The following is a 23,474-nucleotide window of genomic DNA, read 5'->3' on the forward strand; positions in this document are numbered from 1 at the left end:
ATCCTCTACAGCTGTCTCCAGGCCAGTATTCTCTATTGTAGCAGAACATCTGTCATCAATGTGTTCGCATCTCTCCTCAATCCGTGCAGCCATGTTTTCGGCCAGCTTCTCTTCGTGTCTCCCATAAAGTCGACTTCAACAGGACTGGGCAAGTCTGAAAGGACCTCGGAGCCTCTCCAGTAAGCTGAAGACAGGCAGATCTTCCACTGTCTGCCCTTTCAGGTTCTGGAAACTGACCCGTGAACTCAGGTCTTTGGGCAGCAGCAGTATCTCGAACTGACACAGCTTCCCGGACCAAAGACCTAAGCCAAGCTCCACAGAGGGCGGCAGCCCCTCCATCGCACTGATCCACCCACAGAACTCTGCCCGGTTACCTAGGATCCACCAGCCACAACAAGCCTCGCGGTACACACCAACATTCCACCTGGAATCCAACCGCTAACTGCCATCCCCAATGGCTGCTGCATCTTGTCAGTGCTGGGGGAGGGGCTGCATCCGACGAGAGGTTCCTAAGGTAAATGTGATTCTACCCACTAGCGTCCCATGGGCCTTTGTTCTTCCCTCTTTCCTTTTGTTCAGATCTGTATGCACTGTAGCAACGGAGGGAAGTGTGTCCATTTTCAGTTGAATGTTTCACACGTCTTTAAACTTTCTAACAGTTCACAGTACACAGAGACCCACTAAGGGAAACTATTGTTCCTGTAATATGGGCACACCCGCAATACATAGCCGTCGGTTGATTTCTGCTGAAACACCCGCATTCACGGGACATCTATCCATTTGTTTCAAGGGGGCTGAAATTCCTAGGAATGATACAATCCCCAATGTGCACTTTACTGCCTGTCTCTTTTGATCTTAGTACACTTTTGTGGAGCTACTTTTCCTCGTTATAGGCTTGTGCCATTTCTTCTCGTCGTAGTGTAGAATATGGCATTCATTCATCCTGTTGGAAGACTTGCAAGTCTATATCACGGACTAGGAATCCATTGGATTCCAAATCGGCATTTGGGTTAGGTCACGATATGCTCATATGAATCAATATTTACGAATATAAATGCACGCCTCTGATTTCCGAATACAGGTGTGCTGAGTACATTCAAGCCGCGATACTGGGTCGATGCGTACTGAATGATCCTTGACATCACCTTGAGTAATTTCTTTTGAATATTCATGTTACCCTACCCTTTTTGTGTTGTTTGTTTGTTTGATTCTTTCTTGGTCTGCTTCTCGTTTGCTTTGCAAACACGTCAGGCCATGCATCTCTCCGTTTGCTTCCAACAGAGAGTCATATAAGCTGACTCCCTTAAGAGAGTGCTTCCAATCCCCTATGATTTCCTGCTTCCCTCTCCCATCTTTAGGGTTTTGATGTCCTCCTTGCCTTCTTCTTGTTTCTTCTTTTCCACTCATGCTCTTCTTGCATTTCCAATAAGGGTTTTCTTCTTTCCATTTCATCTTGCTGCTTATCCCTTCAGGGGAGAATCCTCAACCTTTCTTTTAGGATAAGTTTCGAACTGCTGAATTCTTTTAAGATTTGCAGGTCTGTGGCATTCTCTAGCTCTGCTGTTATTAGAAATGGTGGTCATGTGGCATAGGCTACCCTAGATGGCAGCATTTTGCCATTCAAGCTATGGTCTATGTCCTGGCACTCCTCCCTGTCCTGCAATATTGCTGCTGAGATAGCAGCTGAAACCCCTCTGGAGGTTCTCTTGTGACTATGTTGCTTTCCTCCAGGCGCATTTTAAATCACTGGGATGCTCATGAACTTTGTTGATTTGGATCATACAGCTGCTGCTAAGTCTATTGGGATTCCACCTCTTTTGGACGCTGTGTACTTCCTGAATTCGCCTAGATGATTCTATCTTGGCTTTCAGCAAGTTTCAGTCTGATTTTTCTACACATAACTTTTCAAACATTGTTTGTTTCTTTATCTCTTGCTTTTCCATCTGGGACTCTTTCGAATTTTAGTCTTTCATGCCTTGTCTTCAACCAGGATTCAACAGCAATGTTTTCATTGGTTTGCACTTGCTTTCCTATGTGTGCTTCTGACCGAGGGATTTCTGTTCCCCTGTCTTCAAAGTCATTCACGCGTCCCTCTGCAATATCTCGTCTGCTTAGGACGGAATGTTAGCCCTGATATTTTCTCATCCACTGAGTTTTCTGATATTATTTGGCTCGTCTTTAGGCTTTCTCTTCCCCTTTTCTGGTATTCTGCCTTTTGTGATTCTGAGACACTGTTGTTCTTCAGTGTTTCCCTCACCTCCATTATCAATACTTGCTCTGGAGAGCGTTTTGCAGTCTAGTTGTCTGAAAGCTTATCTTTAGGGCCTTCAATCTCTTTGGAACTGAAAATGGTACTTCCTTTTCCTTTTACTGTATTTCTTCATCTCTACTGGTCAGGTAATTTCAGGTATCTAATGTAGACTTCTAGGGCTTGGTTAAGTGAAAACTTTAGACACTTGGCTCTACACAATTGCATGGGATTTCTGTGAGGACAAATTTTCCTAGACATTGATGCCATGTCCTGTTCCTGTGTGTGTTGTCTGGTCTATCTCCAATTGCTGGTGTTGCCTTTGTTGTGATGAACCCCCCATACTATTTCGATTAGGATAACCTCATTTTGATTACGCTTATCTCACAAATCTGAAAGAGCACAGGACACTTCCTCTGGTGGAAATGGAGCTTCTAAAGGTTCTCAGCTCTGCATTCTACTCTCTGTTATTTTGGAGTGTTTCCAGAAGAGCAGAGTGTGAGTGCGCTTGTGCTTTGTAGTGCCACGGGAATGTCCCACTGAAACCAGTTCTTCCAAGAGCTTCTCTGTCTACAGAAACACCAGTGGAAGCATATCTATGGATGTCACACATCAGGGCCTGCTGGAATGATCCCGCAGCCCGAACTTGGTGTCCTCGCTGCCGAACCGTGCCGGTGCCATCCAAAATGTAGCATCCGCTTTTGAGAGATAAACTGAAGGAAATCCTTCCTCTTCTCACGCTGTGGTCTTGGACCACACTTCCTTGTCCTCTCATCCTTGTGGCACGGGTGCACGAAGCCAACCACAGAGCTGTTGCACATCCGGTGCCTCAAACCAAACCATAATCACAGCCCAGGTTATGAATGTAGCAGATCCTAAGGCTTTTCATTCTGAATTCAAACCCAAGGCCCCCTGGATCCCTCAGACCCGATGCACAATATCTCTGATTCAGCCCCACACATGCTCTATTGGCAAAATGCCAAATTGGTCTCTGGTCCTGCAGATGCACTGGGTGTGGCCATGGGACATATCGATAATTTCAACTGCGCGCGCCAGGGTGGTTGCTTGCTCATTGGGGTCCCAGGTCGGTTTGCTCTCTTGATAGGACCCACCACATCCCACAACGCACTCCGGATCCCTGAGACTCAGCGTGTGCCACCATCCGTAGCCCTATCCCTCCCTGAACGCTGCCTCTGCTACCTCAAATTTGGCAGCTCGGAGCTTGGTCTCAGAATCAACTGTGGGGATATTTTGCACTGGATTCTTTGAGATCTGTCAGCCAAGCATCTGCTGTGCACTCTTCTAACACTCAGCACATCACCTTCAATCCCATGTCTCCTGTCCGCTTGAGAGTGTGCGTCCAAGTTAAAGAGAGTTTCACCTTTACTGCTCCATCAACAGGGCTCAGACCATGCACTGGTATCCATTCCCTGCTTTTCCTTCTCCTGCTTCCAGGTGTTCTGAGGCCTCATCCTGTCTTTGGAAGTAACAGACCTCTCTTCGGCAAGTGTCCTGTGCCAAGGGCTGGGTGAGTGGATGTTTCCATTGCTGTGTTCATGGGAGCGAGTGAGCGCAAGTTGCACTGCTTCTCTGTCAACTGGGCATCGATGAATCAACACTTTCCAGATACATTTCACAGAAATGTGATTTCTTTTTATCTCTTTGTTTCTATACAGCCGTGGTGGGAGGGGTTGTCCGAAGACTCCAGTTTTGACATTGTGTTGATATCTCATTTGCAGTCTTTAAAAATTTAATAGAATTGATATAAATGTTTTGGGAGTTATACGAAAATGAAGTTAGTTTCTGAAACATACTAAATCGACCTAGAAGCCAGACTTGTCAATTTCGGTAACATTTTGTCAGCTCTAAGGAAAACATAGACAGATAGAATGCAAACTAGCAGTCCGAACTGTTAAAGGGGTCATGTCAGCTCTTTACTGTTGAAGCCTCCGAAACCAACAGGAACCATGAAATAACTAATGGAAACATGAAATAACCCCCAAGCTTGGATTCCCTTGTGCATGTGGTGCCCTTTACTCCCGATGACACCTACTGGTCAATGTTGGCATTTCAAGGTGTAACATCCCTCTCAAGGAAAATACAAGAGGAAACGAACTAAATATATACATTTAGCTTTGAATCCAAAGAACCTAGAGGCATTATAGCTATGAGAACCCTGCTGCAGCTATGCTAGGCTACTGAGAACCAGGTGTTCTTCTATCAGTGATGAGAACGCTTAATCATCCGATCATGTTGGGTAAAGCACTTGAATGCAACCAAGTCTGCACCCCCATGATAGATTGCCCCCGGGGGCTTGACTCAATTGAAAGACGGTCCACATAAGCTGTGTCTTTCATGTCATTGGCGACTTTTACAGTTCCGTTCACTATCTGACTTCTAATATTTACCTAGACTGTCTTGAAAAACGGAGGCCTAATACAGATTCAAGTTCAGTCAAAGATTCCCCTCACTTACCACACTCCCTTCACCCCAGAGAGGACATAATCCCAGCATTTGCTGAATCTAGCGGAAGGCCATCGTTTCTTTGTGGGAGCTAAGTATTCAATTCCTATCTATTTCATACGAGAGTATTTGACCTTTATGGGGTTCCCTGTTGTTCACAGAGGATGAAGCTAGAGGAACTCTGATTCTAGGAGGGGCTTGCTCTTCTCTTACTGGCTTCATTGCAGCTCAGGTACTGATCCCTCAAAATGGATGCCTGAGTGGAGGGGAGGGAAGAGCAAGTGCTTGATAGCTAGGCCCAAACCTGGGAAAAGGCTTACCTGGGCTTGGTGCACTTTGATCTGAATGGCTTGGAATTGCCCCTTGGGTCGTGTGGATTATCTGACCTCTTTCAAGAACATGAGCGTTTTTATCATCTCTGCCATCTCTTCTCTTTAGACGTCAGGGATCTTGGACCCGTTCTTGGAGCAGAGAATTGAGGAACTTCCTCCAGTCCACGGTGGCCCTCCGTAGGTTTCTGCTAGTATCAGCGAGGTTCAATATGTCTCATGAATGCCTTTCGAGCCTGCTATCCTCTACAGCTGTCTCCAGGCCAGTATTCTCTATTGTAGCAGAACATCTGTCATCAATGTGTTCGCATCTCTCCTCAATCCGTGCAGCCATGTTTTCGGCCAGCTTCTCTTCGTGTCTCCCATAAAGTCGACTTCAACAGGACTGGGCAAGTCTGAAAGGACCTCGGAGCCTCTCCAGTAAGCTGAAGACAGGCAGATCTTCCACTGTCTGCCCTTTCAGGTTCTGGAAACTGACCCGTGAACTCAGGTCTTTGGGCAGCAGCAGTATCTCGAACTGACACAGCTTCCCGGACCAAAGACCTAAGCCAAGCTCCACAGAGGGCGGCAGCCCCTCCATCGCACTGATCCACCCACAGAACTCTGCCCGGTTACCTAGGATCCACCAGCCACAACAAGCCTCGCGGTACACACCAACATTCCACCTGGAATCCAACCGCTAACTGCCATCCCCAATGGCTGCTGCATCTTGTCAGTGCTGGGGGAGGGGCTGCATCCGACGAGAGGTTCCTAAGGTAAATGTGATTCTACCCACTAGCGTCCCATGGGCCTTTGTTCTTCCCTCTTTCCTTTTGTTCAGATCTGTATGCACTGTAGCAACGGAGGGAAGTGTGTCCATTTTCAGTTGAATGTTTCACACGTCTTTAAACTTTCTAACAGTTCACAGTACACAGAGACCCACTAAGGGAAACTATTGTTCCTGTAATATGGGCACACCCGCAATACATAGCCGTCGGTTGATTTCTGCTGAAACACCCGCATTCACGGGACATCTATCCATTTGTTTCAAGGGGGCTGAAATTCCTAGGAATGATACAATCCCCAATGTGCACTTTACTGCCTGTCTCTTTTGATCTTAGTACACTTTTGTGGAGCTACTTTTCCTCGTTATAGGCTTGTGCCATTTCTTCTCGTCGTAGTGTAGAATATGGCATTCATTCATCCTGTTGGAAGACTTGCAAGTCTATATCACGGACTAGGAATCCATTGGATTCCAAATCGGCATTTGGGTTAGGTCACGATATGCTCATATGAATCAATATTTACGAATATAAATGCACGCCTCTGATTTCCGAATACAGGTGTGCTGAGTACATTCAAGCCGCGATACTGGGTCGATGCGTACTGAATGATCCTTGACATCACCTTGAGTAATTTCTTTTGAATATTCATGTTACCCTACCCTTTTTGTGTTGTTTGTTTGTTTGATTCTTTCTTGGTCTGCTTCTCGTTTGCTTTGCAAACACGTCAGGCCATGCATCTCTCCGTTTGCTTCCAACAGAGAGTCATATAAGCTGACTCCCTTAAGAGAGTGCTTCCAATCCCCTATGATTTCCTGCTTCCCTCTCCCATCTTTAGGGTTTTGATGTCCTCCTTGCCTTCTTCTTGTTTCTTCTTTTCCACTCATGCTCTTCTTGCATTTCCAATAAGGGTTTTCTTCTTTCCATTTCATCTTGCTGCTTATCCCTTCAGGGGAGAATCCTCAACCTTTCTTTTAGGATAAGTTTCGAACTGCTGAATTCTTTTAAGATTTGCAGGTCTGTGGCATTCTCTAGCTCTGCTGTTATTAGAAATGGTGGTCATGTGGCATAGGCTACCCTAGATGGCAGCATTTTGCCATTCAAGCTATGGTCTATGTCCTGGCACTCCTCCCTGTCCTGCAATATTGCTGCTGAGATAGCAGCTGAAACCCCTCTGGAGGTTCTCTTGTGACTATGTTGCTTTCCTCCAGGCGCATTTTAAATCACTGGGATGCTCATGAACTTTGTTGATTTGGATCATACAGCTGCTGCTAAGTCTATTGGGATTCCACCTCTTTTGGACGCTGTGTACTTCCTGAATTCGCCTAGATGATTCTATCTTGGCTTTCAGCAAGTTTCAGTCTGATTTTTCTACACATAACTTTTCAAACATTGTTTGTTTCTTTATCTCTTGCTTTTCCATCTGGGACTCTTTCGAATTTTAGTCTTTCATGCCTTGTCTTCAACCAGGATTCAACAGCAATGTTTTCATTGGTTTGCACTTGCTTTCCTATGTGTGCTTCTGACCGAGGGATTTCTGTTCCCCTGTCTTCAAAGTCATTCACGCGTCCCTCTGCAATATCTCGTCTGCTTAGGACGGAATGTTAGCCCTGATATTTTCTCATCCACTGAGTTTTCTGATATTATTTGGCTCGTCTTTAGGCTTTCTCTTCCCCTTTTCTGGTATTCTGCCTTTTGTGATTCTGAGACACTGTTGTTCTTCAGTGTTTCCCTCACCTCCATTATCAATACTTGCTCTGGAGAGCGTTTTGCAGTCTAGTTGTCTGAAAGCTTATCTTTAGGGCCTTCAATCTCTTTGGAACTGAAAATGGTACTTCCTTTTCCTTTTACTGTATTTCTTCATCTCTACTGGTCAGGTAATTTCAGGTATCTAATGTAGACTTCTAGGGCTTGGTTAAGTGAAAACTTTAGACACTTGGCTCTACACAATTGCATGGGATTTCTGTGAGGACAAATTTTCCTAGACATTGATGCCATGTCCTGTTCCTGTGTGTGTTGTCTGGTCTATCTCCAATTGCTGGTGTTGCCTTTGTTGTGATGAACCCCCCATACTATTTCGATTAGGATAACCTCATTTTGATTACGCTTATCTCACAAATCTGAAAGAGCACAGGACACTTCCTCTGGTGGAAATGGAGCTTCTAAAGGTTCTCAGCTCTGCATTCTACTCTCTGTTATTTTGGAGTGTTTCCAGAAGAGCAGAGTGTGAGTGCGCTTGTGCTTTGTAGTGCCACGGGAATGTCCCACTGAAACCAGTTCTTCCAAGAGCTTCTCTGTCTACAGAAACACCAGTGGAAGCATATCTATGGATGTCACACATCAGGGCCTGCTGGAATGATCCCGCAGCCCGAACTTGGTGTCCTCGCTGCCGAACCGTGCCGGTGCCATCCAAAATGTAGCATCCGCTTTTGAGAGATAAACTGAAGGAAATCCTTCCTCTTCTCACGCTGTGGTCTTGGACCACACTTCCTTGTCCTCTCATCCTTGTGGCACGGGTGCACGAAGCCAACCACAGAGCTGTTGCACATCCGGTGCCTCAAACCAAACCATAATCACAGCCCAGGTTATGAATGTAGCAGATCCTAAGGCTTTTCATTCTGAATTCAAACCCAAGGCCCCCTGGATCCCTCAGACCCGATGCACAATATCTCTGATTCAGCCCCACACATGCTCTATTGGCAAAATGCCAAATTGGTCTCTGGTCCTGCAGATGCACTGGGTGTGGCCATGGGACATATCGATAATTTCAACTGCGCGCGCCAGGGTGGTTGCTTGCTCATTGGGGTCCCAGGTCGGTTTGCTCTCTTGATAGGACCCACCACATCCCACAACGCACTCCGGATCCCTGAGACTCAGCGTGTGCCACCATCCGTAGCCCTATCCCTCCCTGAACGCTGCCTCTGCTACCTCAAATTTGGCAGCTCGGAGCTTGGTCTCAGAATCAACTGTGGGGATATTTTGCACTGGATTCTTTGAGATCTGTCAGCCAAGCATCTGCTGTGCACTCTTCTAACACTCAGCACATCACCTTCAATCCCATGTCTCCTGTCCGCTTGAGAGTGTGCGTCCAAGTTAAAGAGAGTTTCACCTTTACTGCTCCATCAACAGGGCTCAGACCATGCACTGGTATCCATTCCCTGCTTTTCCTTCTCCTGCTTCCAGGTGTTCTGAGGCCTCATCCTGTCTTTGGAAGTAACAGACCTCTCTTCGGCAAGTGTCCTGTGCCAAGGGCTGGGTGAGTGGATGTTTCCATTGCTGTGTTCATGGGAGCGAGTGAGCGCAAGTTGCACTGCTTCTCTGTCAACTGGGCATCGATGAATCAACACTTTCCAGATACATTTCACAGAAATGTGATTTCTTTTTATCTCTTTGTTTCTATACAGCCGTGGTGGGAGGGGTTGTCCGAAGACTCCAGTTTTGACATTGTGTTGATATCTCATTTGCAGTCTTTAAAAATTTAATAGAATTGATATAAATGTTTTGGGAGTTATACGAAAATGAAGTTAGTTTCTGAAACATACTAAATCGACCTAGAAGCCAGACTTGTCAATTTCGGTAACATTTTGTCAGCTCTAAGGAAAACATAGACAGATAGAATGCAAACTAGCAGTCCGAACTGTTAAAGGGGTCATGTCAGCTCTTTACTGTTGAAGCCTCCGAAACCAACAGGAACCATGAAATAACTAATGGAAACATGAAATAACCCCCAAGCTTGGATTCCCTTGTGCATGTGGTGCCCTTTACTCCCGATGACACCTACTGGTCAATGTTGGCATTTCAAGGTGTAACATCCCTCTCAAGGAAAATACAAGAGGAAACGAACTAAATATATACATTTAGCTTTGAATCCAAAGAACCTAGAGGCATTATAGCTATGAGAACCCTGCTGCAGCTATGCTAGGCTACTGAGAACCAGGTGTTCTTCTATCAGTGATGAGAACGCTTAATCATCCGATCATGTTGGGTAAAGCACTTGAATGCAACCAAGTCTGCACCCCCATGATAGATTGCCCCCGGGGGCTTGACTCAATTGAAAGACGGTCCACATAAGCTGTGTCTTTCATGTCATTGGCGACTTTTACAGTTCCGTTCACTATCTGACTTCTAATATTTACCTAGACTGTCTTGAAAAACGGAGGCCTAATACAGATTCAAGTTCAGTCAAAGATTCCCCTCACTTACCACACTCCCTTCACCCCAGAGAGGACATAATCCCAGCATTTGCTGAATCTAGCGGAAGGCCATCGTTTCTTTGTGGGAGCTAAGTATTCAATTCCTATCTATTTCATACGAGAGTATTTGACCTTTATGGGGTTCCCTGTTGTTCACAGAGGATGAAGCTAGAGGAACTCTGATTCTAGGAGGGGCTTGCTCTTCTCTTACTGGCTTCATTGCAGCTCAGGTACTGATCCCTCAAAATGGATGCCTGAGTGGAGGGGAGGGAAGAGCAAGTGCTTGATAGCTAGGCCCAAACCTGGGAAAAGGCTTACCTGGGCTTGGTGCACTTTGATCTGAATGGCTTGGAATTGCCCCTTGGGTCGTGTGGATTATCTGACCTCTTTCAAGAACATGAGCGTTTTTATCATCTCTGCCATCTCTTCTCTTTAGACGTCAGGGATCTTGGACCCGTTCTTGGAGCAGAGAATTGAGGAACTTCCTCCAGTCCACGGTGGCCCTCCGTAGGTTTCTGCTAGTATCAGCGAGGTTCAATATGTCTCATGAATGCCTTTCGAGCCTGCTATCCTCTACAGCTGTCTCCAGGCCAGTATTCTCTATTGTAGCAGAACATCTGTCATCAATGTGTTCGCATCTCTCCTCAATCCGTGCAGCCATGTTTTCGGCCAGCTTCTCTTCGTGTCTCCCATAAAGTCGACTTCAACAGGACTGGGCAAGTCTGAAAGGACCTCGGAGCCTCTCCAGTAAGCTGAAGACAGGCAGATCTTCCACTGTCTGCCCTTTCAGGTTCTGGAAACTGACCCGTGAACTCAGGTCTTTGGGCAGCAGCAGTATCTCGAACTGACACAGCTTCCCGGACCAAAGACCTAAGCCAAGCTCCACAGAGGGCGGCAGCCCCTCCATCGCACTGATCCACCCACAGAACTCTGCCCGGTTACCTAGGATCCACCAGCCACAACAAGCCTCGCGGTACACACCAACATTCCACCTGGAATCCAACCGCTAACTGCCATCCCCAATGGCTGCTGCATCTTGTCAGTGCTGGGGGAGGGGCTGCATCCGACGAGAGGTTCCTAAGGTAAATGTGATTCTACCCACTAGCGTCCCATGGGCCTTTGTTCTTCCCTCTTTCCTTTTGTTCAGATCTGTATGCACTGTAGCAACGGAGGGAAGTGTGTCCATTTTCAGTTGAATGTTTCACACGTCTTTAAACTTTCTAACAGTTCACAGTACACAGAGACCCACTAAGGGAAACTATTGTTCCTGTAATATGGGCACACCCGCAATACATAGCCGTCGGTTGATTTCTGCTGAAACACCCGCATTCACGGGACATCTATCCATTTGTTTCAAGGGGGCTGAAATTCCTAGGAATGATACAATCCCCAATGTGCACTTTACTGCCTGTCTCTTTTGATCTTAGTACACTTTTGTGGAGCTACTTTTCCTCGTTATAGGCTTGTGCCATTTCTTCTCGTCGTAGTGTAGAATATGGCATTCATTCATCCTGTTGGAAGACTTGCAAGTCTATATCACGGACTAGGAATCCATTGGATTCCAAATCGGCATTTGGGTTAGGTCACGATATGCTCATATGAATCAATATTTACGAATATAAATGCACGCCTCTGATTTCCGAATACAGGTGTGCTGAGTACATTCAAGCCGCGATACTGGGTCGATGCGTACTGAATGATCCTTGACATCACCTTGAGTAATTTCTTTTGAATATTCATGTTACCCTACCCTTTTTGTGTTGTTTGTTTGTTTGATTCTTTCTTGGTCTGCTTCTCGTTTGCTTTGCAAACACGTCAGGCCATGCATCTCTCCGTTTGCTTCCAACAGAGAGTCATATAAGCTGACTCCCTTAAGAGAGTGCTTCCAATCCCCTATGATTTCCTGCTTCCCTCTCCCATCTTTAGGGTTTTGATGTCCTCCTTGCCTTCTTCTTGTTTCTTCTTTTCCACTCATGCTCTTCTTGCATTTCCAATAAGGGTTTTCTTCTTTCCATTTCATCTTGCTGCTTATCCCTTCAGGGGAGAATCCTCAACCTTTCTTTTAGGATAAGTTTCGAACTGCTGAATTCTTTTAAGATTTGCAGGTCTGTGGCATTCTCTAGCTCTGCTGTTATTAGAAATGGTGGTCATGTGGCATAGGCTACCCTAGATGGCAGCATTTTGCCATTCAAGCTATGGTCTATGTCCTGGCACTCCTCCCTGTCCTGCAATATTGCTGCTGAGATAGCAGCTGAAACCCCTCTGGAGGTTCTCTTGTGACTATGTTGCTTTCCTCCAGGCGCATTTTAAATCACTGGGATGCTCATGAACTTTGTTGATTTGGATCATACAGCTGCTGCTAAGTCTATTGGGATTCCACCTCTTTTGGACGCTGTGTACTTCCTGAATTCGCCTAGATGATTCTATCTTGGCTTTCAGCAAGTTTCAGTCTGATTTTTCTACACATAACTTTTCAAACATTGTTTGTTTCTTTATCTCTTGCTTTTCCATCTGGGACTCTTTCGAATTTTAGTCTTTCATGCCTTGTCTTCAACCAGGATTCAACAGCAATGTTTTCATTGGTTTGCACTTGCTTTCCTATGTGTGCTTCTGACCGAGGGATTTCTGTTCCCCTGTCTTCAAAGTCATTCACGCGTCCCTCTGCAATATCTCGTCTGCTTAGGACGGAATGTTAGCCCTGATATTTTCTCATCCACTGAGTTTTCTGATATTATTTGGCTCGTCTTTAGGCTTTCTCTTCCCCTTTTCTGGTATTCTGCCTTTTGTGATTCTGAGACACTGTTGTTCTTCAGTGTTTCCCTCACCTCCATTATCAATACTTGCTCTGGAGAGCGTTTTGCAGTCTAGTTGTCTGAAAGCTTATCTTTAGGGCCTTCAATCTCTTTGGAACTGAAAATGGTACTTCCTTTTCCTTTTACTGTATTTCTTCATCTCTACTGGTCAGGTAATTTCAGGTATCTAATGTAGACTTCTAGGGCTTGGTTAAGTGAAAACTTTAGACACTTGGCTCTACACAATTGCATGGGATTTCTGTGAGGACAAATTTTCCTAGACATTGATGCCATGTCCTGTTCCTGTGTGTGTTGTCTGGTCTATCTCCAATTGCTGGTGTTGCCTTTGTTGTGATGAACCCCCCATACTATTTCGATTAGGATAACCTCATTTTGATTACGCTTATCTCACAAATCTGAAAGAGCACAGGACACTTCCTCTGGTGGAAATGGAGCTTCTAAAGGTTCTCAGCTCTGCATTCTACTCTCTGTTATTTTGGAGTGTTTCCAGAAGAGCAGAGTGTGAGTGCGCTTGTGCTTTGTAGTGCCACGGGAATGTCCCACTGAAACCAGTTCTTCCAAGAGCTTCTCTGTCTACAGAAACACCAGTGGAAGCATATCTATGGATGTCACACATCAGGGCCTGCTGGAATGATCCCGCAGCCCGAACTTGGTGTCCTCGCTGCCGAACCGTGCCGGTGCCATCCAAAATGTAGCATCCGCTTTTGAGAGATAAACTGAAGGAAATCCTTCCTCTTCTCACGCTGTGGTCTTGGACCACACTTCCTTGTCCTCTCATCCTTGTGGCACGGGTGCACGAAGCCAACCACAGAGCTGTTGCACATCCGGTGCCTCAAACCAAACCATAATCACAGCCCAGGTTATGAATGTAGCAGATCCTAAGGCTTTTCATTCTGAATTCAAACCCAAGGCCCCCTGGATCCCTCAGACCCGATGCACAATATCTCTGATTCAGCCCCACACATGCTCTATTGGCAAAATGCCAAATTGGTCTCTGGTCCTGCAGATGCACTGGGTGTGGCCATGGGACATATCGATAATTTCAACTGCGCGCGCCAGGGTGGTTGCTTGCTCATTGGGGTCCCAGGTCGGTTTGCTCTCTTGATAGGACCCACCACATCCCACAACGCACTCCGGATCCCTGAGACTCAGCGTGTGCCACCATCCGTAGCCCTATCCCTCCCTGAACGCTGCCTCTGCTACCTCAAATTTGGCAGCTCGGAGCTTGGTCTCAGAATCAACTGTGGGGATATTTTGCACTGGATTCTTTGAGATCTGTCAGCCAAGCATCTGCTGTGCACTCTTCTAACACTCAGCGCATCACCTTCAATCCCATGTCTCCTGTCCGCTTGAGAGTGTGCGTCCAAGTTAAAGAGAGTTTCACCTTTACTGCTCCATCAACAGGGCTCAGACCATGCACTGGTATCCATTCCCTGCTTTTCCTTCTCCTGCTTCCAGGTGTTCTGAGGCCTCATCCTGTCTTTGGAAGTAACAGACCTCTCTTCGGCAAGTGTCCTGTGCCAAGGGCTGGGTGAGTGGATGTTTCCATTGCTGTGTTCATGGGAGCGAGTGAGCGCAAGTTGCACTGCTTCTCTGTCAACTGGGCATCGATGAATCAACACTTTCCAGATACATTTCACAGAAATGTGATTTCTTTTTATCTCTTTGTTTCTATACAGCCGTGGTGGGAGGGGTTGTCCGAAGACTCCAGTTTTGACATTGTGTTGATATCTCATTTGCAGTCTTTAAAAATTTAATAGAATTGATATAAATGTTTTGGGAGTTATACGAAAATGAAGTTAGTTTCTGAAACATACTAAATCGACCTAGAAGCCAGACTTGTCAATTTCGGTAACATTTTGTCAGCTCTAAGGAAAACATAGACAGATAGAATGCAAACTAGCAGTCCGAACTGTTAAAGGGGTCATGTCAGCTCTTTACTGTTGAAGCCTCCGAAACCAACAGGAACCATGAAATAACTAATGGAAACATGAAATAACCCCCAAGCTTGGATTCCCTTGTGCATGTGGTGCCCTTTACTCCCGATGACACCTACTGGTCAATGTTGGCATTTCAAGGTGTAACATCCCTCTCAAGGAAAATACAAGAGGAAACGAACTAAATATATACATTTAGCTTTGAATCCAAAGAACCTAGAGGCATTATAGCTATGAGAACCCTGCTGCAGCTATGCTAGGCTACTGAGAACCAGGTGTTCTTCTATCAGTGATGAGAACGCTTAATCATCCGATCATGTTGGGTAAAGCACTTGAATGCAACCAAGTCTGCACCCCCATGATAGATTGCCCCCGGGGGCTTGACTCAATTGAAAGACGGTCCACATAAGCTGTGTCTTTCATGTCATTGGCGACTTTTACAGTTCCGTTCACTATCTGACTTCTAATATTTACCTAGACTGTCTTGAAAAACGGAGGCCTAATACAGATTCAAGTTCAGTCAAAGATTCCCCTCACTTACCACACTCCCTTCACCCCAGAGAGGACATAATCCCAGCATTTGCTGAATCTAGCGGAAGGCCATCGTTTCTTTGTGGGAGCTAAGTATTCAATTCCTATCTATTTCATACGAGAGTATTTGACCTTTATGGGGTTCCCTGTTGTTCACAGAGGATGAAGCTAGAGGAACTCTGATTCTAGGAGGGGCTTGCTCTTCTCTTACTGGCTTCATTGCAGCTCAGGTACTGATCCCTCAAAATGGATGCCTGAGTGGAGGGGAGGGAAGAGCAAGTGCTTGATAGCTAGGCCCAAACCTGGGAAAAGGCTTACCTGGGCTTGGTGCACTTTGATCTGAATGGCTTGGAATTGCCCCTTGGGTCGTGTGGATTATCTGACCTCTTTCAAGAACATGAGCGTTTTTATCATCTCTGCCATCTCTTCTCTTTAGACGTCAGGGATCTTGGACCCGTTCTTGGAGCAGAGAATTGAGGAACTTCCTCCAGTCCACGGTGGCCCTCCGTAGGTTTCTGCTAGTATCAGCGAGGTTCAATATGTCTCATGAATGCCTTTCGAGCCTGCTATCCTCTACAGCTGTCTCCAGGCCAGTATTCTCTATTGTAGCAGAACATCTGTCATCAATGTGTTCGCATCTCTCCTCAATCCGTGCAGCCATGTTTTCGGCCAGCTTCTCTTCGTGTCTCCCATAAAGTCGACTTCAACAGGACTGGGCAAGTCTGAAAGGACCTCGGAGCCTCTCCAGTAAGCTGAAGACAGGCAGATCTTCCACTGTCTGCCCTTTCAGGTTCTGGAAACTGACCCGTGAACTCAGGTCTTTGGGCAGCAGCAGTATCTCGAACTGACACAGCTTCCCGGACCAAAGACCTAAGCCAAGCTCCACAGAGGGCGGCAGCCCCTCCATCGCACTGATCCACCCACAGAACTCTGCCCGGTTACCTAGGATCCACCAGCCACAACAAGCCTCGCGGTACACACCAACATTCCACCTGGAATCCAACCGCTAACTGCCATCCCCAATGGCTGCTGCATCTTGTCAGTGCTGGGGGAGGGGCTGCATCCGACGAGAGGTTCCTAAGGTAAATGTGATTCTACCCACTAGCGTCCCATGGGCCTTTGTTCTTCCCTCTTTCCTTTTGTTCAGATCTGTATGCACTGTAGCAACGGAGGGAAGTGTGTCCATTTTCAGTTGAATGTTTCACACGTCTTTAAACTTTCTAACAGTTCACAGTACACAGAGACCCACTAAGGGAAACTATTGTTCCTGTAATATGGGCACACCCGCAATACATAGCCGTCGGTTGATTTCTGCTGAAACACCCGCATTCACGGGACATCTATCCATTTGTTTCAAGGGGGCTGAAATTCCTAGGAATGATACAATCCCCAATGTGCACTTTACTGCCTGTCTCTTTTGATCTTAGTACACTTTTGTGGAGCTACTTTTCCTCGTTATAGGCTTGTGCCATTTCTTCTCGTCGTAGTGTAGAATATGGCATTCATTCATCCTGTTGGAAGACTTGCAAGTCTATATCACGGACTAGGAATCCATTGGATTCCAAATCGGCATTTGGGTTAGGTCACGATATGCTCATATGAATCAATATTTACGAATATAAATGCACGCCTCTGATTTCCGAATACAGGTGTGCTGAGTACATTCAAGCCGCGATACTGGGTCGATGCGTACTGAATGATCCTTGACATCACCTTGAGTAATTTCTTTTGAATATTCATGTTACCCTACCCTTTTTGTGTTGTTTGTTTGTTTGATTCTTTCTTGGTCTGCTTCTCGTTTGCTTTGCAAACACGTCAGGCCATGCATCTCTCCGTTTGCTTCCAACAGAGAGTCATATAAGCTGACTCCCTTAAGAGAGTGCTTCCAATCCCCTATGATTTCCTGCTTCCCTCTCCCATCTTTAGGGTTTTGATGTCCTCCTTGCCTTCTTCTTGTTTCTTCTTTTCCACTCATGCTCTTCTTGCATTTCCAATAAGGGTTTTCTTCTTTCCATTTCATCTTGCTGCTTATCCCTTCAGGGGAGAATCCTCAACCTTTCTTTTAGGATAAGTTTCGAACTGCTGAATTCTTTTAAGATTTGCAGGTCTGTGGCATTCTCTAGCTCTGCTGTTATTAGAAATGGTGGTCATGTGGCATAGGCTACCCTAGATGGCAGCATTTTGCCATTCAAGCTATGGTCTATGTCCTGGCACTCCTCCCTGTCCTGCAATATTGCTGCTGAGATAGCAGCTGAAACCCCTCTGGAGGTTCTCTTGTGACTATGTTGCTTTCCTCCAGGCGCATTTTAAATCACTGGGATGCTCATGAACTTTGTTGATTTGGATCATACAGCTGCTGCTAAGTCTATTGGGATTCCACCTCTTTTGGACGCTGTGTACTTCCTGAATTCGCCTAGATGATTCTATCTTGGCTTTCAGCAAGTTTCAGTCTGATTTTTCTACACATAACTTTTCAAACATTGTTTGTTTCTTTATCTCTTGCTTTTCCATCTGGGACTCTTTCGAATTTTAGTCTTTCATGCCTTGTCTTCAACCAGGATTCAACAGCAATGTTTTCATTGGTTTGCACTTGCTTTCCTATGTGTGCTTCTGACCGAGGGATTTCTGTTCCCCTGTCTTCAAAGTCATTCACGCGTCCCTCTGCAATATCTCGTCTGCTTAGGACGGAATGTTAGCCCTGATATTTTCTCATCCACTGAGTTTTCTGATATTATTTGGCTCGTCTTTAGGCTTTCTCTTCCCCTTTTCTGGTATTCTGCCTTTTGTGATTCTGAGACACTGTTGTTCTTCAGTGTTTCCCTCACCTCCATTATCAATACTTGCTCTGGAGAGCGTTTTGCAGTCTAGTTGTCTGAAAGCTTATCTTTAGGGCCTTCAATCTCTTTGGAACTGAAAATGGTACTTCCTTTTCCTTTTACTGTATTTCTTCATCTCTACTGGTCAGGTAATTTCAGGTATCTAATGTAGACTTCTAGGGCTTGGTTAAGTGAAAACTTTAGACACTTGGCTCTACACAATTGCATGGGATTTCTGTGAGGACAAATTTTCCTAGACATTGATGCCATGTCCTGTTCCTGTGTGTGTTGTCTGGTCTATCTCCAATTGCTGGTGTTGCCTTTGTTGTGATGAACCCCCCATACTATTTCGATTAGGATAACCTCAATTTGATTACGCTTATCTCACAAATCTGAAAGAGCACAGGACACTTCCTCTGGTGGAAATGGAGCTTCTAAAGGTTCTCAGCTCTGCATTCTACTCTCTGTTATTTTGGAGTGTTTCCAGAAGAGCAGAGTGTGAGTGCGCTTGTGCTTTGTAGTGCCACGGGAATGTCCCACTGAAACCAGTTCTTCCAAGAGCTTCTCTGTCTACAGAAACACCAGTGGAAGCATATCTATGGATGTCACACATCAGGGCCTGCTGGAATGATCCTGCAGCCCGAACTTGGTGTCCTCGCTGCCGAACCGTGCCGGTGCCATCCAAAATGTAGCATCCGCTTTTGAGAGATAAACTGAAGGAAATCCTTCCTCTTCTCACGCTGTGGTCTTGGACCACACTTCCTTGTCCTCTCATCCTTGTGGCACGGGTGCACGAAGCCAACCACAGAGCTGTTGCACATCCGGTGCCTCAAACCAAACCATAATCACAGCCCAGGTTATGAATGTAGCAGATCCTAAGGCTTTTCATTCTGAATTCAAACCCAAGGCCCCCTGGATCCCTCAGACCCGATGCACAATATCTCTGATTCAGCCCCACACATGCTCTATTGGCAAAATGCCAAATTGGTCTCTGGTCCTGCAGATGCACTGGGTGTGGCCATGGGACATATCGATAATTTCAACTGCGCGCGCCAGGGTGGTTGCTTGCTCATTGGGGTCCCAGGTCGGTTTGCTCTCTTGATAGGACCCACCACATCCCACAACGCACTCCGGATCCCTGAGACTCAGCGTGTGCCACCATCCGTAGCCCTATCCCTCCCTGAACGCTGCCTCTGCTACCTCAAATTTGGCAGCTCGGAGCTTGGTCTCAGAATCAACTGTGGGGATATTTTGCACTGGATTCTTTGAGATCTGTCAGCCAAGCATCTGCTGTGCACTCTTCTAACACTCAGCGCATCACCTTCAATCCCATGTCTCCTGTCCGCTTGAGAGTGTGCGTCCAAGTTAAAGAGAGTTTCACCTTTACTGCTCCATCAACAGGGCTCAGACCATGCACTGGTATCCATTCCCTGCTTTTCCTTCTCCTGCTTCCAGGTGTTCTGAGGCCTCATCCTGTCTTTGGAAGTAACAGACCTCTCTTCGGCAAGTGTCCTGTGCCAAGGGCTGGGTGAGTGGATGTTTCCATTGCTGTGTTCATGGGAGCGAGTGAGCGCAAGTTGCACTGCTTCTCTGTCAACTGGGCATCGATGAATCAACACTTTCCAGATACATTTCACAGAAATGTGATTTCTTTTTATCTCTTTGTTTCTATACAGCCGTGGTGGGAGGGGTTGTCCGAAGACTCCAGTTTTGACATTGTGTTGATATCTCATTTGCAGTCTTTAAAAATTTAATAGAATTGATATAAATGTTTTGGGAGTTATACGAAAATGAAGTTAGTTTCTGAAACATACTAAATCGACCTAGAAGCCAGACTTGTCAATTTCGGTAACATTTTGTCAGCTCTAAGGAAAACATAGACAGATAGAATGCAAACTAGCAGTCCGAACTGTTAAAGGGGTCATGTCAGCTCTTTACTGTTGAAGCCTCCGAAACCAACAGGAACCATGAAATAACTAATGGAAACATGAAATAACCCCCAAGCTTGGATTCCCTTGTGCATGTGGTGCCCTTTACTCCCGATGACACCTACTGGTCAATGTTGGCATTTCAAGGTGTAACATCCCTCTCAAGGAAAATACAAGAGGAAACGAACTAAATATATACATTTAGCTTTGAATCCAAAGAACCTAGAGGCATTATAGCTATGAGAACCCTGCTGCAGCTATGCTAGGCTACTGAGAACCAGGTGTTCTTCTATCAGTGATGAGAACGCTTAATCATCCGATCATGTTGGGTAAAGCACTTGAATGCAACCAAGTCTGCACCCCCATGATAGATTGCCCCCGGGGGCTTGACTCAATTGAAAGACGGTCCACATAAGCTGTGTCTTTCATGTCATTGGCGACTTTTACAGTTCCGTTCACTATCTGACTTCTAATATTTACCTAGACTGTCTTGAAAAACGGAGGCCTAATACAGATTCAAGTTCAGTCAAAGATTCCCCTCACTTACCACACTCCCTTCACCCCAGAGAGGACATAATCCCAGCATTTGCTGAATCTAGCGGAAGGCCATCGTTTCTTTGTGGGAGCTAAGTATTCAATTCCTATCTATTTCATACGAGAGTATTTGACCTTTATGGGGTTCCCTGTTGTTCACAGAGGATGAAGCTAGAGGAACTCTGATTCTAGGAGGGGCTTGCTCTTCTCTTACTGGCTTCATTGCAGCTCAGGTACTGATCCCTCAAAATGGATGCCTGAGTGGAGGGGAGGGAAGAGCAAGTGCTTGATAGCTAGGCCCAAACCTGGGAAAAGGCTTACCTGGGCTTGGTGCACTTTGATCTGAATGGCTTGGAATTGCCCCTTGGGTCGTGTGGATTATCTGACCTCTTTCAAGAACATGAGCGTTTTTATCATCTCTGCCATCTCTTCTCTTTAGACGTCAGGGATCTTGGACCCGTTCTTGGAGCAGAGAATTGAGGAACTTCCTCCAGTCCACGGTGGCCCTCCGTAGGTTTCTGCTAGTATCAGCGAGGTTCAATATGTCTCATGAATGCCTTTCGAGCCTGCTATCCTCTACAGCTGTCTCCAGGCCAGTATTCTGTATTGTAGCAGAACATCTCTCATCAATGTGTTCGCATCTCTCCTCAATCCGTGCAGCCATGTTTTCGGCCAGCTTCTCTTCGTGTCTCCCATAAAGTCGACTTCAACAGGACTGGGCAAGTCTGAAAGGACCTCGGAGCCTCTCCAGTAAGCTGAAGACAGGCAGATCTTCCACTGTCTGCCCTTTCAGGTTCTGGAAACTGACCCGTGAACTCAGGTCTTTGGGCAGCAGCAGTATCTCCAACTGACACAGCTTCCCGGACCAAAGACCTAAGCCAAGCTCCACAGAGGGCGGCAGCCCCTCCATCGCACTGATCCACCCACAGAACTCTGCCCGGTTACCTAGGATCCACCAGCCACAACAAGCCTCGCGGTACACACCAACATTCCACCTGGAATCCAACCGCTAACTGCCATCCCCAATGGCTGCTGCATCTTGTCAGTGTTGGGGGAGGGGCTGCATCCGACGAGAGGTTCCTAAGGTAAATGTGATTCTACCCACTAGCGTCCCATGGGCCTTTGTTCTTCCCTCTTTCCTTTTGTTCAGATCTGTATGCACTGTAGCAACGGAGGCAAGTGTGTCCATTTTCAGTTGAATGTTTCACACGTCTTTAAACTTTCTAACAGTTCACAGTACACAGAGACCCACTAAGGGAAACTATTGTTCCTGTAATATGGGCACACCCGCAATACATAGCCGTCGGTTGATTTCTGCTGAAACACCCGCATTCACGGGACATCTATCCATTTGTTTCAAGGGGGCTGAAATTCCTAGGAATGATACAATCCCCAATGTGCACTTTACTGCCTGTCTCTTTTGATCTTAGTACACTTTTGCGGAGCTACATTTCCTCGTTATAGGCTTGTGCCATTTCTTCTCGACGTAGTGTAGAATATGGCATTCATTCATCCTGTTGGAAGACTTGCAAGTCTATATCACGGACTAGGAATCCATTGGATTCCAAATCGGCATTTGGGTTAGGTCACGATATGCTCATATGAATCAATATTTACGAATATAAATGCACGCCTCTGATTTCCGAATACAGGTGTGCTGAGTACATTCAAGCCGCGATACTGGGTCGATGCGTACTGAATGATCCTTGACATCACCTTGAGTAATTTCTTTTGAATATTCATGTTACCCTACCCTTTTTGTGTTGTTTGTTTGTTTGATTCTTTCTTGGTCTGCTTCTCGTTTGCTTTGCAAACACGTCAGGCCATGCATCTCTCCGTTTGCTTCCAACAGAGAGTCATATAAGCTGACTCCCTAAAGAGAGTGCTTCCAATCCCCTATGATTTCCTGCTTCCCTCTCCCATCTTTAGGGTTTTGATGTCCTCCTTGCCTTCTTCTTGTTTCTTCTTTTCCACTCATGCTCTTCTTGCATTTCCAATAAGGGTTTTCTTCTTTCCATTTCATCTTGCTGCTTATCCCTTCAGGGGAGAATTCTCAACCTTTCTTTTAGGATAAGTTTCGAACTGCTGAATTCTTTTAAGATTTGCAGTTCTGTGGCATTCTCTAGCTCTGCTGTTATTAGAAATGGTGGTCATGTGGCATAGGCTACCCTAGATGGCAGCATTTTGCCATTCAAGCTATGGTCTATGTCCTGGCACTCCTCCCTGTCCTGCAATATTGCTGCTGAGATAGCAGCTGAAACCCCTCTGGAGGTTCTCTTGTGACTATGTTGCTTTCCTCCAGGCGCATTTTAAATCACTGGGATGCTCATGAACTTTGTTGATTTGGATCATACAGCTGCTGCTAAGTCTATTGGGATTCCACCTCTTTTGGACGCTGTGTACTTCCTGAATTCGCCTAGATGATTCTATCTTGGCTTTCAGCAAGTTTCAGTCTGATTTTTCTACACATAACTTTTCAAACATTGTTTGTTTCTTTATCTCTTGCTTTTCCATCTGGGACTCTTTCGAATTTTAGTCTTTCATGCCTTGTCTTCAACCAGGATTCAACAGCAATGTTTTCATTGGTTTGCACTTGCTTTCCTATGTGTGCTTCTGACCGAGGGATTTCTGTTCCCCTGTCTTCAAAGTCATTCACGCGTCCCTCTGCAATATCTCGTCTGCTTAGGACGGAATGTTAGCCCTGATATTTTCTCATCCACTGAGTTTTCTGATATTATTTGGCTCGTCTTTAGGCTTTCTCTTCCCCTTTTCTGGTATTCTGCCTTTTGTGATTCTGAGACACTGTTGTTCTTCAGTGTTTCCCTCACCTCCATTTTCAATACTTGCTCTGGAGAGCGTTTTGCAGTCTAGTTGTCTGAAAGCTTATCTTTAGGGCCTTCAATCTCTTTGGAACTGAAAAT

The 23,474-nt window shown here is 45.9% G+C and overlaps 4 long non-coding RNA genes across 4 annotated transcripts; all 4 read left to right on the forward strand.

Moving 5' to 3' along the window:
- The first annotated feature begins 385 nt into the window (after positions 1-385).
- LOC140693799 (uncharacterized) lies at positions 386-5,321 on the forward strand. Its single transcript, XR_012069503.1, has 3 exons — positions 386-514; positions 3,704-3,776; positions 5,150-5,321. It is a non-coding gene; the product is annotated as an uncharacterized lncRNA (long non-coding RNA).
- Positions 5,322-5,668: 347 nt separating this feature from the next.
- LOC140693798 (uncharacterized) lies at positions 5,669-10,604 on the forward strand. Its single transcript, XR_012069502.1, has 3 exons — positions 5,669-5,795; positions 8,985-9,057; positions 10,431-10,604. It is a non-coding gene; the product is annotated as an uncharacterized lncRNA (long non-coding RNA).
- A 345-nt stretch (positions 10,605-10,949) lies between these two features.
- LOC140693797 (uncharacterized) lies at positions 10,950-15,885 on the forward strand. The gene is made up of 3 exons (XR_012069501.1): positions 10,950-11,076; positions 14,266-14,338; positions 15,712-15,885. It is a non-coding gene; the product is annotated as an uncharacterized lncRNA (long non-coding RNA).
- Positions 15,886-16,230: 345 nt separating this feature from the next.
- LOC140693793 (uncharacterized) lies at positions 16,231-21,172 on the forward strand. Its single transcript, XR_012069497.1, has 3 exons — positions 16,231-16,357; positions 19,547-19,619; positions 20,993-21,172. It is a non-coding gene; the product is annotated as an uncharacterized lncRNA (long non-coding RNA).
- The last annotated feature ends 2,302 nt before the right edge of the window (positions 21,173-23,474 follow it).

Source organism: Vicugna pacos, unplaced genomic scaffold (genome assembly GCF_048564905.1).
Source record: "Vicugna pacos unplaced genomic scaffold, VicPac4 scaffold_20, whole genome shotgun sequence".
NCBI lineage: Eukaryota > Metazoa > Chordata > Mammalia > Artiodactyla > Camelidae > Vicugna > Vicugna pacos.